Raw genomic sequence first — 17964 nt, forward strand, 5'->3', positions numbered from 1 at the left:
TAACGTGAGTAACGTGAGCTTGAAAGTAACGCGAGTAACGTAAGCTTGAAAGTAACGTGAGTAACGTAAGCTTGAAGGTAACGTGAGTAACGTGAGCTTGGAAGTAACGTGAGTAACGTGAGCTTGAAAGTAACGCGAGTAACGTGAGCTTGAAAGTAACGTGCGTAACGTGAGCTTAAAAGTAACGCGAGTAACGTGAGCTTGAAAGTAACGTGAGTAAAGTGAGCTTGAAAGTAACGTGAGTAACGTGAGCTTGAAAGTAACGTGAGTAAAGTGAGCTTAAAAGTAACGCGAGTAACGTGCGCTTGAAAGTAACGTGAGTGAAGTGAGCTTAAAAGTAACGCGAGTAACGTGAGCTTGAAAGTAACGTGAGTAAAGTGAGCTTGGAAGTAACGTGAGTAACGTGAGCTTGAAAGTAACGTGAGTAAAGTGAGCTTAAAAGTAACGCGAGTAACGTGAGCTTGAAAGTAACGTGAGTGAAGTGAGCTTAAAAGTAACGCGAGTAACGTGAGCTTGAGAGTAACGTGAGTAACGTGAGCTTGGAAGTAACGTGAGTAACGTGAGCTTGAAAGTAACGTGAGTAAAGTGAGCTTGAAAGTAACGTGAGTAACGTGAGCTTGAAAGTAACGTGAGTAACATATGATTGAAAGTTACGTGAGTGAAGTGAGCTTAAAAGTAACGTGAGTAACATATGATTGAAAGTAACGCGAGTAACGTGAGCTTGAAAGTAACGTGAGTAACATGAGCTTGAAAGTAACGTGAGTAACATGAGCTTGAAAGTAACGTGAGTACGTGAGCTTGAAAGTAACGCGAGTAACGTGATCTTGAAAGTAACGCGAGTAACGTGAGCTTGAAAGTAACGTGAGTAACGTGGGTTTGAAAGTAACGTGAGTAATGTGAGCTTGAAAGTAACGTGAGTAACGTGTGCTTGAAAGTAACGTGAGTAATGTGAGCTTGAAAGTAACGTGAGTAATGTGAGCTTGAAAGTAACGTGAGTAATGTGAGCTTGAAAGTAACGTGAATAATGTGAGCTTGAAAGTAACGTGAGTAACGTGAGCTTGAAAGTAACGTGAGTGAAGTGAGCTTGAAAGTAACGTGAGTAACTTATGCCTGAAAGTAACGTGAGTAACGTGAGCTTGAAAGTAACGCGAGTAACGTGAGCTTGAAAGTAACGTGAGTAACTTATGTCTGAAAGTAACGTGAGTAACGTGAGCTTGAAAGTAACGGTGGGGTAACGTGAGCTTGAAAGTAACGTGAGTAATGTGAGCTTGAAAGTAACGTGAATAATGTGAGCTTGAAAGTAACGTGAGTAACGTGAGCTTGAAAGTAACGTGAGTGAAGTGAGCTTGAAAGTAACGTGAGTAACGTATGCCTGAAAGTAACGTGCGTAACGTGAGCTTGAAAGTAACGCGAGTAACGTGATCTTGAAAGTAACGTGAGTAACGTGAGATTTTAAAGTAACGCGAGTAACGTGAGCTTGAAAGTACGTGAGTAACGTGAGATTTAAAGTAACGCGAGTAACGTGAGCTTGAAAAGTACGTGAGTACGTGCGCTTGAAAGTAACGTGAGTGAAGTGAGCTTGAAAGTAACCGCGAGTAACGTGAGCTTGAAAGTAACGTGAGTAAAGTGAGCTTGGAAGGTAACGTGAGTAACGTGAGCTTGAAAGTAACGTGAGTAAAGTGAGCTAAAAGTAACGCGTAGTAACGTGAGCTTGAAAGTAACGTGAGTGAAGTGAGCTTAAAGTAACGCGAGTAACGTGAGCTTGAAAGTACGTGAGTAACGTGAGCTTGGAAGTAACGTGAGTAACGTGAGCTTGAAAGTAACGTGAGTAAAGTGAGCTTGAAAGTAACGTGAGTAACGTGAGCTTGAAAGTAACGTGAGTAACATATGATTGAAAGTTACGTGAGTGAAGTGAGCTTAAAAGTAACGTGAGTAACATATGATTGAAAGTAACGCGAGTAACGTGAGCTTGAAAGTAACGTGAGTAACATGAGCTTGAAAGTAACGTGAGTAACATGAGCTTGAAAGTAACGTGAGTAACGTGAGCTTGAAAGTAACGCGAGTAACGTGATCTTGAAAGTAACGCGAGTAACGTGAGCTTGAAAGTAACGTGAGTAACGTGGGTTTGAAAGTAACGTGAGTAATGTGAGCTTGAAAGTAACGTGAGTAACGTGTGCTTGAAAGTAACGTGAGTAATGTGAGCTTGAAAGTAACGTGAGTAATGTGAGCTTGAAAGTAACGTGAGTAATGTGAGCTTGAAAGTAACGTGAATAATGTGAGCTTGAAAGTAACGTGAGTAACGTGAGCTTGAAAGTAACGTGAGTGAAGTGAGCTTGAAAGTAACGTGAGTAACTTATGCCTGAAAGTAACGTGAGTAACGTGAGCTTGAAAGTAACGCGAGTAACGTGAGCTTGAAAGTAACGTGAGTAACTTATGTCTGAAAGTAACGTGAGTAACGTGAGCTTGAAAGTAACGTGGGTAACGTGAGCTTGAAAGTAACGTGAGTAATGTGAGCTTGAAAGTAACGTGAATAATGTGAGCTTGAAAGTAACGTGAGTAACGTGAGCTTGAAAGTAACGTGAGTGAAGTGAGCTTGAAAGTAACGTGAGTAACGTATGCCTGAAAGTAACGTGCGTAACGTGAGCTTGAAAGTAACGCGAGTAACGTGAGCTTGAAAGTAACGTGAGTAACGTGAGATTTAAAGTAACGCGAGTAACGTGAGCTTGAAAGTAACGTGAGTAACGTGAGCTTGAAAGTAACGTGAGTAACGTGAGCTTGAAAGTAACGCGAGTAACGTGAGCTTGAAAGTAACGTGAGTGAAGTGAGCTTGAAAGTAACGTGAGTAATGTGATCTTGAAAGTAACGCGAGTAACGTGAGCTTGAAAGTAACGCGAGTAACGTGAGCTTAAAAGTAACGCGAGTAACGTGAGCTTGAAAGTAACGTGAGTTAAGTGAGCTTGAAAGTAACGCGAGTAACGTGAGCTTGAAAGTAACGTGAGTAACGTGAGCTTGAAAGTAACGTGAGTAACGTGAGCTTGAACAGGACACGTCGCGAAAGGGGATGATGGCCGGTCGGGTCAAGAATAAATGACGTAGCGACAGCCAACGAATGGAACGCGTCCAAGAAACGCGCGCAACAAGGAGATGGAGCGACTAAATCGGCTCGTGCGCAGGTGCTGGACACGGCTCGTGGAGGCCTTCATCCAGCAGTGGGTTGACCATGGCTGATGATGATACCTGTACGGTTGAACACAGGGTGTGTAGTTACTTTAAATATGGTTCTTTGAACAATCAATGTCGACGGCTTGTTCGCAGCTGCTGGTTGGGTTGCTGCACCGCAATGGGAGGAAACCTTTGTGAGAAATCTTCAAAGGATTTTAAATGTATGGCGCCTGTTGTTGTCCCCCCCCCTCTCCTTTCCTCTCAGTTGTAAATGGTTCTTGATGACTTCGTAGCATCCAGCCTCCTCCCCCCCCATTGTTGACTCCAGCAGGTTTTTGAATCATTTGATGAGCTTCTTCCTTGAGTGCAGTGCTTCTTTAATTTTACTGCAGTCTTGCACCCCTTTGGTTCTCAATCGTAATTATTTCTGTTATAATGTAAATAAATGCACAGGTTCGATGAAACAAAGTAGTTGTACTTAACGCGCCCGTGCTTAATTGTGTTTTGACGATTTGCCTTCTAAAAAGATCTGGCCATGTCTCGCACCCCCAGAAAGGGCATCTCGCACCCCCAGGGGGTGCGTGCACCCCAGGTGAAGAACCATTGCTTTAGTGGCTGCCCATTGTTAAATGGGTGGTTTTAAGGGCCATGCAAAACTGAACGGAATACATTATAAGGTCGCACTGGTTACACACAAAGTGCTTGCCACTAATAATTGTTTTTTTACCCTTCTATCTGGCAACAAAACTGACACCTTTTTACAAGGAGTCATGTTTGCATAGACCGCAATACCTGCAGTCATAATACAAACAAAAGACATAACTCTGATAATGTGCACTGTCCTTGAAGTTGATTGGTCCACACCCGAGACAGCTTTCCTTAGAGCCTAGTCTCACATGGGTTGGACCAGATGACGCCAAAAGGCGCACGATCAACTTCAAGGACAGTGCACATTATCAGAGTTATGTTCTTTTGTTTGTATTATGACTGCAGGTATTGCGGTTTATGCAAACATGACTCCTTGTAAAAAGGTGTCAGTTTTGTTGCAGATAGAAGGGTAAAAAACCAATTATCATATTTTTACTGGCAAATGAGGTTCCCATGGTGCTTGCCACTAATGAGCCGCAATATTTTGCTGATCTCGTCAAGGAACACAAACCATCGCGCGAACTCCGCTCATCCTCGCAGCAGCAGCAGCGGCTTTTTGTGGCTGGCCATCGAACAAAGACGGCCACCGCAGCGTCGCGCGCTTTCGGATGTGCTTCTGCGGCCGTCTGGAACGCTCTTCCTTCCAACATTACTATGTTAGGAAGCCCCTGGAGCCATGCATTTTTAAAATCTATATTGAAAACCTACTTATTTAAAACTGCTGTTTGAGTGTTTAATTTTTAGTCCATCCCCCGCACCCCCGACTAGCACGGTTGGCTACGTACGGTGCGAAAGAAGTTCAACGTGCATACAAAGCGACCAAGTGACCTGCGGGAGTGGCACTTTGCTGTACGTGCCCAGGAGCAAGGCGTTTTATGAAGGGGGCTGCGTGCATAGTGGAAGGGACCGCAGTGCCCTCTTTGTTCATGTGCAAACGGAAGACCAAGAGACTGGGTCCACGTGGAGCTTGTTTTCCATTTTCCCGAACAACGGTGCGTGTGTGTGTGTGCAGTTTTTATTCGCTGCGCGAAGGAAAGACAAAAAAAAACAACCCAAGTAAAGATTTTCGTAGCGTTTTAATGTACTTTTAAGTAACTGCAGTAGAAGCTACACTGCGTGTTGTCAGACTTTCCTCCAATGCTTTACCTGTATCATTTTTCCTTGCAGAACAATGGAGTCTTTTTCAAGTGCAGTACTGTACTTATTAGGTTATACAAGAGTAGAATACCCCAGTCACCTCCGATTAGCAAGGTTGGCTACGTACGGTCCGAAAGAAGTTCAACATACATTATCCACGAACCTATTACCTGTGATTCCTATAATCAGTGGGAATAGCTGTAGGTTGAGTGAACACTCCTGTTATCCGTGGTCCTATTGTTCCTATTATCCACGCTTATCTGTGGCTTTTGCCATCCTACTTTGAAGATCACCTTCCTAATGTGTGGATAACAGGATCCTAGATGGTTGTCCTCCACGTCACCACAGAGAAGTGAAGTTTGCATGTATGTTGAACTTCTTTCACACCGTACGCAGTTAATCGGAGGTGTGCGGGAATGACAACAAACCAAACACAAAAAACAGTTCTCACGAAATGAGTTTTAAAATCGAGATGATTAAAAAGTGCTTAGCTCCCATTGGCTTCCTAATATCGGAAGAAAAGCGTTCCAGACGGCCGCAGAAGTGCATCTGGAAGTGCCGCGCGATGCAGTGGCCGTATTTGTTCAATGGTTAGCTGTGTAATGTTCAGCATTACAGTACGTTTACTCCCATACTTAATCACTTAAAATATTTTCTATTTTTGTTGATTAGTTTCAGAAGAAGAATTGCGTTTGTTTTTTGTAGCAAGCGACAGAATGTGTGCATGGAGGACTTAAACGTTTGTGTCCGTGACAGTTTCCTTATTTTGTGAGTTTTAAATAGAACCAAATGGTTTGGACCAAAACATGATTTTAATGAAGGTGGGCATCTACAGTTTAAGGAAACTTAAACTCCCAGCGGATCGTTTTTCAGTGGTTACATTGCAAGTCGTGGCCAACGTGTGCAGCACAGCGAACCCAGCAAAGCACACAGAAGGAGACAACGCAAGATTTTACATCTTTAAAAAAACCAATCTGCTTCCACCATTATTATATCATTAAGATCATCCATGTACGTTGTACTGATCAGTCGACATCCCATAAGTTGCGATCCAATCATTGTTATTGGTGGGGGTTGTAACTGCTTCCCTAATCTGTGGTGGATAATGGGGGTGCACAGTGTCCCCCACGAGGGGTGTGATAAGTCTCTTGCTTCGCAAGTTCGTGAATAGTTACAATTTATGGTAAAGCTTTTAATGAGGACAAAAAAAGAATCAACATTTTAAAAAACGTATCTGTGACGGAGCAGCTTGCAGTGGCTGGTGGTGGTGTCACATGCACCATCCCATACAACATATACAAACATACAAAACCATCAGAGCTTAGGAATAAATGTGAACCGACGGATCGGCACACATCGCTGATAAACATGTGGATGGCACTGCCCCATATTTTTTCGGCGTACCAGGCGACAGCTCTAAGGGGTAAGACCAACATTAAACCACCACCTTTGAACATGATAAAAAAAAGTTGATTTTTTTTCTTTCAAATATGAATTCACCATTATCCCCGTGATGTTCATCACTCGGAATGTCCCATATAACACGACGCATCGGGGCGTTCCTCCTGTGCTTGGGCAAAGTGTTGGGCATCCTTGTTTCCCCTCCCCCTTGGGTTTTATGATCATGAAAAGGGGGAGGGGGGGGGGCTGGCCATGTGCCACTTGAAAGGGGTGTGGTGGGTTATTGGTTTTCAAATCCCAACCTTGTTGGCACAACCGATGTATGCAACCCAAACCTTTAGACCTCGTGCGCAGTGTGCGGTTCACCTGATTCCTCCTCTTCCTCCTTCTTCTAACGCTACAACAAATTGTGGACTCACAAATGGGTGGCCCAATGCAAACATTTGGTTGCGAGAAGCCCGAATCCTCCACCCGACACACCCACAGCCCCCCCCCCCCCCGTTAAGGGCCCACCCGCCAATCTGGCTGCACCTTGAAATCAATCCGCCCGTGCCACCCCCACCACCATCACCACCAGCACACTGTGCGTACAGATTTTTTTTTTACACAGCTGTAACGAGCATGAGCAGAGTAAATCTTCGGTGAAATGCCGTCAACAGGCGCGCGTGTGTGTGTGTAGTAGTCAATGAAGTTTTGGTAAGGGCATCAAGTCACATGGCTTTTTGCCCTCCCCTCCCCTTCTTCCAACTGTTGCATGCCCATTGACTCCTCGATTGTTACGTTTTCAACTGAACCTATTCCGTACTGTAATATAAATGGTGCCATGGTGCAATGTAGAGTCAGCACACTGACTCTGCATTGCATCATGGTCTTCCAGTGTACTCGCGGGTCACCGGTTCGATCCAATCGCCCAGTGTGGCAGCTCAAACAAAGGTCAAGTCTCTCAAATTCCTCCCCTCTGCCACTGCCTCTCTGCCCAAACAGCGATGTAAATGGGTTCAACACAGTTTGTGGGTCGGCGGCTCGCATGCAGTGGGGTACAATGTATGGACAGCCAACCCATTTACAAAAAGTCTGGCCTTGTACTTGAACTAATATTCGCCCGTGGCCTGGAATCGAACTCGGGTCATCGTGCATTGCTGTGTGCTTAACCACCGCCCACTTTTACCTATTGCATTGCAGCGTATCAGTGTACTCTTTCGCACACTACACACCAACGTAATTTTTTTTCGCTGTTTTGTAAATCTTAACCGAAGCAGGGCGCCGCGGGTTTCAGGATTTACGATATGGTCCTCCCATATCAACGCAGATTATGGGAGTTCATTACGTACACACCCCATGTATGTAATACATAGGTAAAACTTAAAACACGCGATGCACAATTCATCGCGTGCTGTATTGTCAACGTGGAAATCACGTGCACCACAAGAAGCCGATGTGTTTTTTTTAGATGAAATGTCACACGTCATGAAGAAGTGGAGTGTAGCCAGTTCTGGAGAAACCACAAAGAGGTCTCAAAGAGCAAGCAGGATATGCTTTTACACTAATACTGTACACACCAGCGATATTTGGAGGTTTTGTTGTTGTGGAATGATCAAGTTTCTCAACTATGAGTTGTGCACAAAGTTAAAGTTAATCATTAAAAGGTATGAGTCTCGCTTTGCGCGCGGGAGGCTTAACATTAACGAGTAAACGCAGGGCATGTTACCCAACCAGCAAAACCACATTTGATTTAAGCTGACGTGGTCTTTAACAAAAACATGTCTAGCTTGCCTGCTGTGTGGGATTTTATTCGGGTAGAGGCCAGAAAAACTGTGCTCGGGCAAATTAATAAGACACTATTCTTGGCCGAAGTTAGAGGGCGAATGTCTTGCCACGGAGACACAAACTAAATAGTGTGCGTCTGCATGACTTGTTTTTAAAAAAGACTGTTTTGAACAAGATGGGCCATCTTGAAACCCATGCCAATGTTCCTTCCATTTTAAGTGCAATTACCACGAACTCCACTGAGCTCATTACAGGGCCATTTAGGCACAGTTACATACAGTCCGTCGTGGGCTTGAAATGCAGAAACCTCTCTCCATTCAGCAAAAAAAAATCCTAACACTCGTACAGTAGATGTGGGACGGGGTGGGAGGGGAAAACATCCGCGGATAATTTTGAGTGTGCGGTATATGCGATGTTATATACAACAAAAATTCGCGTCACTTATTTGCGTGGAAAAAAATGTGGTTAATTAGGAATATGTTCCGTAACACAGGACCAGAAAAACCGCAATAATAAGGCCAGCCCCATATATTTCTAGTGGATAATTAATACTAATATTTTTTATTTTACCAGGTAAGCCCTACTGAGCTATGTAGCTCTTTTTCAGAAACGACCTGGCCACAAATAATCGCTCAACGAAGTGGCTTGTCACGTGGAAATTTATAGCAGCCAAATACTCTAAACGCGTGCTGATTCTAAATGTGGAGGGAGAAAAACCGGAGGACCTGGAGACAAATCCACGCGACCACGGGGAGAGAGAGACACGCAAACTCCAAATATACAGCAGGCGTCAGGGTCAGGATCGAACCCATGACCTCCTGCGTACCAGGCGAGGTAGTTAACATCTAGCCACCGCGGCGCCCAGGGTAATAAGGAGTTGTGGGTAATAGGGGTCGTGGCTGAAGGCGTTCTACTCTATAAAGGAAATAGCCATGACATTTCCCTATAAAAATCTGCCAATTCATTTTAGCGTAATACGGGGGGGGGGGGGGGGGGGAGATCGCGGGCTCATGACTCGTGACTAAATTAATCTATGCTAATCTGCGATAAACTTGCGGATAATGAGGTTTACGATGTTTTCTAAAGACCCGTGACGAACAACAACATCGGAGGGCACAAGCGTGAAAACGTATGCAGTGAAAAAAACCACACAACACATCGATGAAAAGCTAAGAATCATATAATGTTGGCGCAAACTACAAACCGTGTGTATATCAGTGGACAACGTGAAACTGTGATGCACGGCCTTCTCATCTGAGTGTCCTCTTATTCAAGGTCACACACATTTGCATACAAATTTAGTGCAGTACAGTGATTGCAGTGTGTTTTTTTTCTCTCTCTCTCTCTCTCTATAATCCAGCTTATTGAAATTCAGATTTAAAGTTTAAATATACTATAAGAAATATGGTATAGCTATACAACTACATTACATATTTACTGCACTTCTGGGTCACTTACTTGGTGATAAAATCATTCTTAGCCATGACCAATCCCCCGCTGGATGAAGACCTCCCCAAGCCATCGCCAATGCCTCACGATCGTGTGACGTAATAATAATCCATCTTGGTTTGAATCATGGCATTAGACGATTATGTCACTACTTTACGAGCTGAAAAACTAGAAAAAAGGGGGCTTCAATTCCAGTTACGTGTTTTGGCAGCAAGTTGGCTGTGGGAAGTGTCTCCTAAGCACGTGCTTAGGGAACACAAGCAGAGTTAGATGGGTGCTATATATGTGTAAAACATGAATTGCCGTTTTATTTATGTGACAGAGTAACAACTCATTGTTTTAGATGAAATCTTTTGCACAGTGGAGTTCAAACAGGGATATTGTTGAATGTGTTATGGTAGTCTTTTTCTGGTTCATTTGCTTTCAAACACGACCTTGCCTTGTGGAAAGAGATCATACATGACGATAGTTTTTATTTTAAAACATGTGAGCCAGGCTACAAAGGGGGGCCTTTGTTTGCCACGGGAGTCCAAAGTCACAACAACGCAAGCGTGTTGGTACCATCTGATAAACTTGCTTCTTCCTGGCACACTTGCAGGATTCAACGCAGACATTGCAATGTGGTTGTCTCCAGAGGCAAGTCAAAAGCACAATAATTGTACACCCTGTGTCAGTAGCAACATGAAGGATGATGAGCTCATCCAGCAGGCGAAACACAACACGTGACTGTGAACCCACAGAGGTTCGTGCTAAACGACTGTACAGACTGCTCCAGATATCTTGTGACCCCATTTAATTATCTTAAAACGTAATATTTAAAAACAGAAATTTATATACAAAGGAGAAAAACAAACGTTATGAGTCAATTAATTGGGGGGTCACAATACAATTTGGCCACCCTGCAGAGCTCTCTGATTTTGTTTAGCTTGGTACAGCCCAAACACATCGACAGACGAACATAATGTTGACTCTTTGTAACTTACATGAGACAAGAAACATTGTGACAGTACATCGGGAAGATACAATAGTCATTTTGTTTGTGCTTGCTATTTTTACATATCTGTCAGATGTAAAAGGGAATTGTGAGATGTTCTTAAACGAGACAAGCACCTTCTAGCTGATATGGGGGCACAGTTTTTGGCAGATAATGTTAAATCTGTCCTTATTTCAGATAATGTGAAATCTCTCCTGATCGCAGATAATGTTACATCTGTCCTTATCTAAGATTATGTTAAATATGTCCTTATCTCAGATAATGTTATATCTGTCCTTATCTCAGATAATGTGGCATCTGTCCTTATCCCAGATAATGTTATATTTGTCCTTATCTCAGATGATGTGAAATCTGTCCTTATCCCAGATAATGTTATATATATCCTTATCTCAGATAATGTTACATCTGTTCTTATCTCAGATAATGTTACATCTGTCCTGATCTCAGATAATGTTACATCTGTCCTTATCTGCGCAGACAACTTTATTGAGTCTGTCCGAAAAAAGCTCAGATAAACACTGATGCTGTACTAATAGGATGCATTCGCCACTTATTAGTCCTCATATCTGTGTAAGAGTGTGGACAGTAGGAAAATGCGGCGGGCACAATAATAAGAGTCACAAACCTGGCCGTGGATACGAGCGAGTCATAAATAGGGTGGCTAAATAGGAGTTTACTCATTTTATTTTCTTGTTTTGAGAAATATTTCGTATTCTTTTTGATTACGAGGCAGGTTAGACTCGTCTCGTTCTATGGTTCTTACACAACGCACTCAGCTTTGCTTCTGTGAGAAGTTAACTTGTAAAACTATGCAAGCCAATAAAACTGGTGGCTTGTGTTGACCTCCTTGGCCACTCCAGTGACTGTCCTGTTTGTCTTCCCGCTTTGCCTTGTTTTTAGTAAAGCTGCTTAGCAGGCTTTTCCGTGCCATATCGGCAGGCACCACCACCACTCCTCCTTCAGGGTACTTACCTCTTGAAGGGAAAAAAAGCAATCACTTAAAGAGAAAAGCAAGACGTTTGTTTTGTTGTCTGTGGTCAGCCCCCCGAGGGGTTTTGCAGGAGCCTTTCAGAGCTGTTAGGTGCCTCCAAGTGCTGAGGTTGCAGAGGGGAATATTGTGAATTTGCATTTAATTAAGATTAAGATGTAAAGCCAACCGTTTTGAGCATCAAGATAAGCGTGGGGGAAGGTTGTTTTGTGTTCCCTTTTGAAACACAAAGGTCAGTCGAGGGATTTGTGAGTACTAGATGGAAGACAACGTTATGTGCGCACACACACACATCCACACATCCACATCAATACAAATGTATACAACAACAAAAAAGCCCTGGTAACCATGTTTGCTTACGTTGCTGTGCCCCAATGTTCACACACACACACTGCAAACACAAATAAACAATCTACAAAATCTTCTTGGTTCTTTCGGCAAAGTCACGTAGAAGGTAAGTAATAAAATAATAAAAATAAAACATAATAAAATAATTCTCACGACGTTTCGGCCACAACGCAAGCAGCCGTCCTTTACCGAAAGAACCAAGAAGATGAATCCCTGCAGTCACGAAAGCTTTAAATCGAAATTTAACCTACAAAATGGCAACACGAAGTTGCCCTCTGCCTTTTTCTTTGCATCGGTGGCTGTTCACTTTATTGCCGAAACGAAAGCCCCCACACTATTGTGTTGCATTGTAAAAAAAAGCATTTTGAGCGCAGCTGGGGGTGTGTGTGTGTGGTTTTTGCACTTTCTCTCTCGGGATGACGGCTTCCCTCCTGGGCAGTGCTGGCTCAACAGTCGCGCTTTGCTTGCGCCGGCTGGCCGACTGCCTGATGATGCTGGGTTGGGTGCGTGACCGTGGATAGAGAACTGTGACTTGGCACAGGGCAGAGAGACTGGGAGGGTTGCTTACACCCCGCGCACTCTGCCTTCCTGCCCAACGCAACGGCAGCAAAGACAAAGATGCCCCCGTGTAGCCTTTAACAGACTGTTCGGGCAAGTGCTGTTTGCGAGCACCTATGAAGGCTGGCACGGCGCACGAGGGGGTGGGTGGCCAGCACCACGCCCGGCCACCGTTGTCTCCCTAGCGCTGATGCTCGCACACCGCACCAGGTACTCATTTTGAGGCTGAGTCGACCTAGGGGAGGCCCGTGATTGGTTCGGATAATCGTCACTGGTATTGGCCGTGAGCTGGAATCGAACTCGGATCGCCGGGTTCGTAACGCAGCGTAGCGCTAACCCCTACACTAACGCTCCCCACACACACGTGCACACACCCGTGCACACACACGCACACACACGTGCACGCACGCACACACGCACACACACGCGTACACATGCGCACACACACGTGCACACACCCGTGCACACACGCACACACACGTGCACGCACGCACACACACGTACACATGCGCACACACACACGTGCACACGCGCACACGTGCACACACACACGCGCACACACACGTGCACACACACACGCGCACACACACGCGCACACACGTGCACACACACGTGCACACACACACACACGCAGCTGTACGTGGTGATAAAGGAACCCTTGTCTCGCGTCCTTCCTGGGCACTTCATTATTCTTCTTCTTGCTCCACTCATCTGTGCTCACACCGCTCATGGCGCACACCTTAGAAACGTGCGTTTAGATTATTTGGCGGCTGTAAGTCATCCACGTGATGGGCCACTTCGTTGAGCTGTCATTTGTGGCCAGCTCGCTTCTGAAAAAAAGAAGCTAATAGCTCAGTGGGCTTTACCTGGTAAAATAAAATATTTTAGTTTTAATTTACATATTATTTTAGTGACTTGCTTACCTTTCGTAAGCGTTGCACTCCTCTTCTTGGTTCTTTCGGTAAAGTCACGTAGAAGGGAAATAATAAAGTAATACAAATAAAACATAAATTACAATTTTATTAAATACAATTTTATTATGTTTAATGTTTATTATTTTATCATTTCCCTTCTACGTGACTTTACCGAAAGAACCAAGAAGATGAATCCCTGCAGTCACGAAAGCTTTAAATCAAAACGTTGCACTCCTATCGTGTTTTTGTATTGTTTGTTGTGACGTTCAGACCCGCCCCTACTGGACATCGGTGAAAAAGAGCTTCATAGCCCATCGGATTCCTCGAACGTGAACTGCACCATCAAGTGCACACATTAGTTTGGTTAGAAAGTCGTGTACTGCCCAGCACTTATGAGCAGGGAAGCTGCCCTGCTGGTGTAATGGTGACCACACAAAGGACCTTCAATCCAGATGTTGCCAGTCCGCCCTCCTGGCACGGCGGTGGAAAAAACGGGCACGTCTCTTGACCCCCCCACCCCTCTGCAGAAGTATAATTATATAGGTACGCCACAGTTTGATGGGTAGGTCACGTGTGGCGGGGTAAAGTGTGGGGGTGACTCAAACCTCTTACAAGATGTCTGGTCAGGGTGGAAGAGTAGGCCAAATATTCCTCGAGTGGCGCGATCAAGCAATTGCGGGGCTGTGCACCCGTTCACCACTGGCTGCGCGCGGACAAACGTACGTTGGTACGTTGCAGGTTTCACTTGCGGGCTACTAAGAACTTTGCTGACAAGTTCAAATGCAAAGTGTTTTCTTAAACGTGAAAGCTGAGAGGAGCTTTCATGTACAATGCGCCGCATGATCTGGCCCCGCTCCTTCACACTTTTGTTTTCTTTCATGGCGTGGCAATTGTACTTGACTGACTTGCAGCTGTGCTCCACGTTCCCAGTAGGTTTTAGAAATTGGCTGGCCGAAGCCAAATATCGTTATTGCATCTTTCAGCATTGCATGCACACACACGATAAAATGTGTGTTTTCTCTTAAAATTTTATTCCTCCAATGATTAATTGCGTCCTGTCAGCATGGCAGGGTATTAATGTGTTACGTATTAACATTCTAAAATGTTTTCAATTTGACATGGCACTCAATTTGAACAACTGCACACTTTTTATATCTTAACTTAAACAAATTCCACACCACTGATTTTGCCTGTGGGTGGAAATGTGTTTTGCGTCTATATAGATAAATAACAGATAAAATCACGCAATGTATCATTTATGGAAATATACATTCTCATATTTCGTGCCAAAGCTGAACTTGCTTAAAAGTGAAGTTGAAGTGACTTCCTGCTCAAAAGAACATCGAGGCAGTGCTCCATCTCCCTGGTTACAGCTCTGGGTCAGTGGTGGAAATTCCACATTCCTATGACAGGGGCCGGGGGGGGGAGAGTCTTTCCACAGGCAGCCACTGTTGACTTCCCTACAAAGTGCTCTTTCATAATCAACGTTTTTGGGTTTAGATCGCGTTATTTATAAATGTGTCGTAACCCTCCACCACCCGACACGGCCAATCAGTAAAAAAGTGTCACGTTGACAAAAGACAAATAGTTCACTGCTTTAGCCCACCGGTGTGTTGAAGCGTGAAACCACAACATGTACAATTTGAGTACGACGTTTCGCTGGTAATTGCATTCAGCATCATCGGGCAATTCGCCAGAATGGTGAGGCTCTGCTGTGTCTCCCGTTCTTATATAGAGCAGCAGCAGGGTGACGTCATCATTAACTCATCAGCCTACGTGTTAAAGTGCTCTTTATTGTATCGACCCCAGATGGATGATGGGCTGAGTTAGCAGCACGCAACCTGGAGTTCAACTCACAAATTCTGAATTGCGAGCCTCATCGCCGGTGATGAACTGTACTACTGCGTGAGCTTTTTGCAGTTGTGCTGGAGAGCTTTCCGGCAATGCTGTTTTCTCCTCCCAGATTGTTACAGCGTGTTGTTTGGCAGGATTCCCGATGTTTCACACCGCGTGCCGATAGTCACCTCCTAGAGGAGCTGCGAGCGAAACTTCATGCGTCGTGCCTAACAACGCTCAGGGTACAACCCGAAAACATGTCGGAGAAACTGTCTTGTTGTGTTTTTGTTAACAAAAGGTATTTTCCATAATATCGGTTTGTTTGGGTTATTTTGTTTTTATTATCTGTCTTATGCTGTTTTTTTTATTGTTTTAACAGAAGCCTGAACCAGGAGACACAGAGGAACCCGAGACGTCCCATCTTCCCGAAGGCTGGCAGTGCTTTAGCTCTCCCCAGGGACCAAAATATTACGTCAACACAAGCACAAACGGTAACCAAAGACGTAATTACAGCTCAGTTGACATACATTTGGAGGGCCTGATCTCTGGCAGACAAGGCCGTAGCCATGGAGTCAACATTGGGGGGACGAAATCTTCCAGGGGGTCTGGGGGTCCTCCCCCCAGAAAAACATCTAAATGTTACAACTAATTTCCTGCCTAAAATATAACAAAAATTCCATAACACATAGGATGGACTTTTTTTTTTACAATAATGTCTAATAGTGTATTGTATTTATTACATTGCTGTGTTTTTTCTTTTTTACCTTTTATTGTTTTATTGTATGTCATGTCAGAGATTAGGGATTAATAAAGTACAACCATAACCACAATCATATAAACAGAAATCTCTTTTATAGCAATATATTGGGGGGGGGGGGGATGTGTCCCCCCCCCCCCCCCAATATATATTATAATTATGGCCTTGCTTGCAGGTAACATTGACATTATAAGCAAGGAACGACGATGCGTGTGTTGTAACATTTTACAACCCCTGTAATCGTTTTAATTATAAGCATAATGTACAGCCATTTGTCAATCCAATGCTGGGTGACGGCCTCCCCATTGCGTGTCATCTTGCCACCGTGGTGCCCCTTTGCCACCGTTTACATTGCAGTGCATCATCCACTGCACCACCTTGTATGAATAAAGCACACGGTATATTTGTTTTCTGGCTAGGCATTGCACTTGGCTTAATGGGTTGATAGCAACGTGCACTCATCTGCAGCACTGCTCCACCACCAAGAGTAAAATGGTCACTGGATCGCGCGTCGCTCTAAGATGCGCTTGTGCGGCGGTCTGGAAGCCACTGGAGCTATGCACTTTTATATCGTCTAGATTGAAAGTTCACATCTTTAGAATTGCATTTGGTGATTAGTTTGTTGTTTCTTCCCACCCGCACCTCTGATTAGCACGGTTGGCTACGCATGGTGAGAAAGAAGTTCAACATACGTACGCACATAAATGCATTCATACATTTCTGAAATATTTAAACGGAGCATGGTATAGATAAAGTTTAAGTATTTGTCCTGCAATGTAACATTCTGCAGAGCACCATTTGAGTTTATTTTATTTAACCATGAGAACTCAAGAGACCAGGACAGTCTCATTTGCAAGAGTGACCTGGGTAATGCTTTTGGGCAGAGATGGTAGTGCATTCAATCCTCTGTGAAAATACCTGCATGTGTATTGTGTTTATCTTGTACTCTATCTGAAATGCATAGCAAAGAGAAGGTGAAAATTGTATATGTTGATCTGAAAATAACAGTGACCACCACCAATCATAGCTGATGCTCATGTAATATGTATTCAAAAGCAAGTATTGTTTAATTCATTTTATCGGATTTTCTAAAAGCAGCCGAATTTATCTGAAGGATGTGCATCTCCATATGCGTGACACCTAGTTTGACAGATCACGTGGACAATGAGCCCAACACACTTGTCGTGTCTTCCATTTGCTCCATAGTTCGTATGTGTTTGATCAGATTACCGAATAATTCCTCCAGATGTGTACACACTGCCCGAATTGCAGGAAGATGCAATGGTTAGAGTGCACATTTATTGCTGGCTTGAAGAAGACAAGCATGTTGATAGTTATGAGACTATACTTTCATGTTATATTTTGGATATAGACTTTAGGTATGATAATATGTTTCTACTTCTGCTGTAGTAATACTGTGCTGAGTTTGGATTTGGGCAGCACACAATTTAGGGTTTAGAGTACATTTCCTGCATTAGGCTCGGCCACCCAGTTGGGTGACCTTCAACCCATTCACAGCAGCTTTAGTAATTGAAGTGACGCAGGGATGCGAGTCACGTTTAGGCACATCGGGCTTCTCGCAGCATCCACTCGTATATGGAAAGAAAACAGTCAAGACGTGCAATGTCAGACTTGCTGACTTCAAACAAATATATTGGAAGGTTTGCAACATTGCCAAGGGCATATGGACACAGATGGTATGCATCAATTATGTAAATGTTACTTGTGTAACAGAATGTATTAGCCGTCTTTAGAAGAACGCCATGCCAATGCAGTTTTGGTAACTTTAGCAACTGGCAGTGGAGTATATTAGACAGATGGGATTTTTTTTGGAACAAGGCTCGCTGATAGCCAATTGATTTTACACATCGATTCTTCAAGGGAAGCCTGACTCAATATTTATCATCACCAACCTTGGCAAATGCACTGCTGGATGAACATACCTGTCAACCCCGAATCAGTGCCTCCCTGATTACAGACCAATTCAGACCTTATTGCTCACCCC

The 17964-nt window shown here is 44.0% G+C and overlaps 1 long non-coding RNA gene across 1 annotated transcript in view; it reads left to right on the forward strand.

The window, feature by feature from the left end:
• Nucleotides 1–15857, forward strand: part of LOC133339209 (uncharacterized) — a 34724-nt gene extending 18867 nt beyond the window's left edge. The window contains exon 3 of the long non-coding RNA XR_009754687.1: nt 15582–15857. This is a non-coding gene — a long non-coding RNA (uncharacterized LOC133339209). The remainder of the gene's footprint in view (nt 1–15581) is intronic.
• Nucleotides 15858–17964: the final 2107 nt, after the last annotated feature.

The sequence above is a fragment of the Lethenteron reissneri genome, unplaced genomic scaffold, assembly GCF_015708825.2.
Source record: "Lethenteron reissneri isolate LAM-NWPU_2019-01 unplaced genomic scaffold, ASM1570882v1 scaffold_1656, whole genome shotgun sequence".
NCBI classification, from domain to species: Eukaryota; Metazoa; Chordata; class Hyperoartia; order Petromyzontiformes; family Petromyzontidae; genus Lethenteron; species Lethenteron reissneri.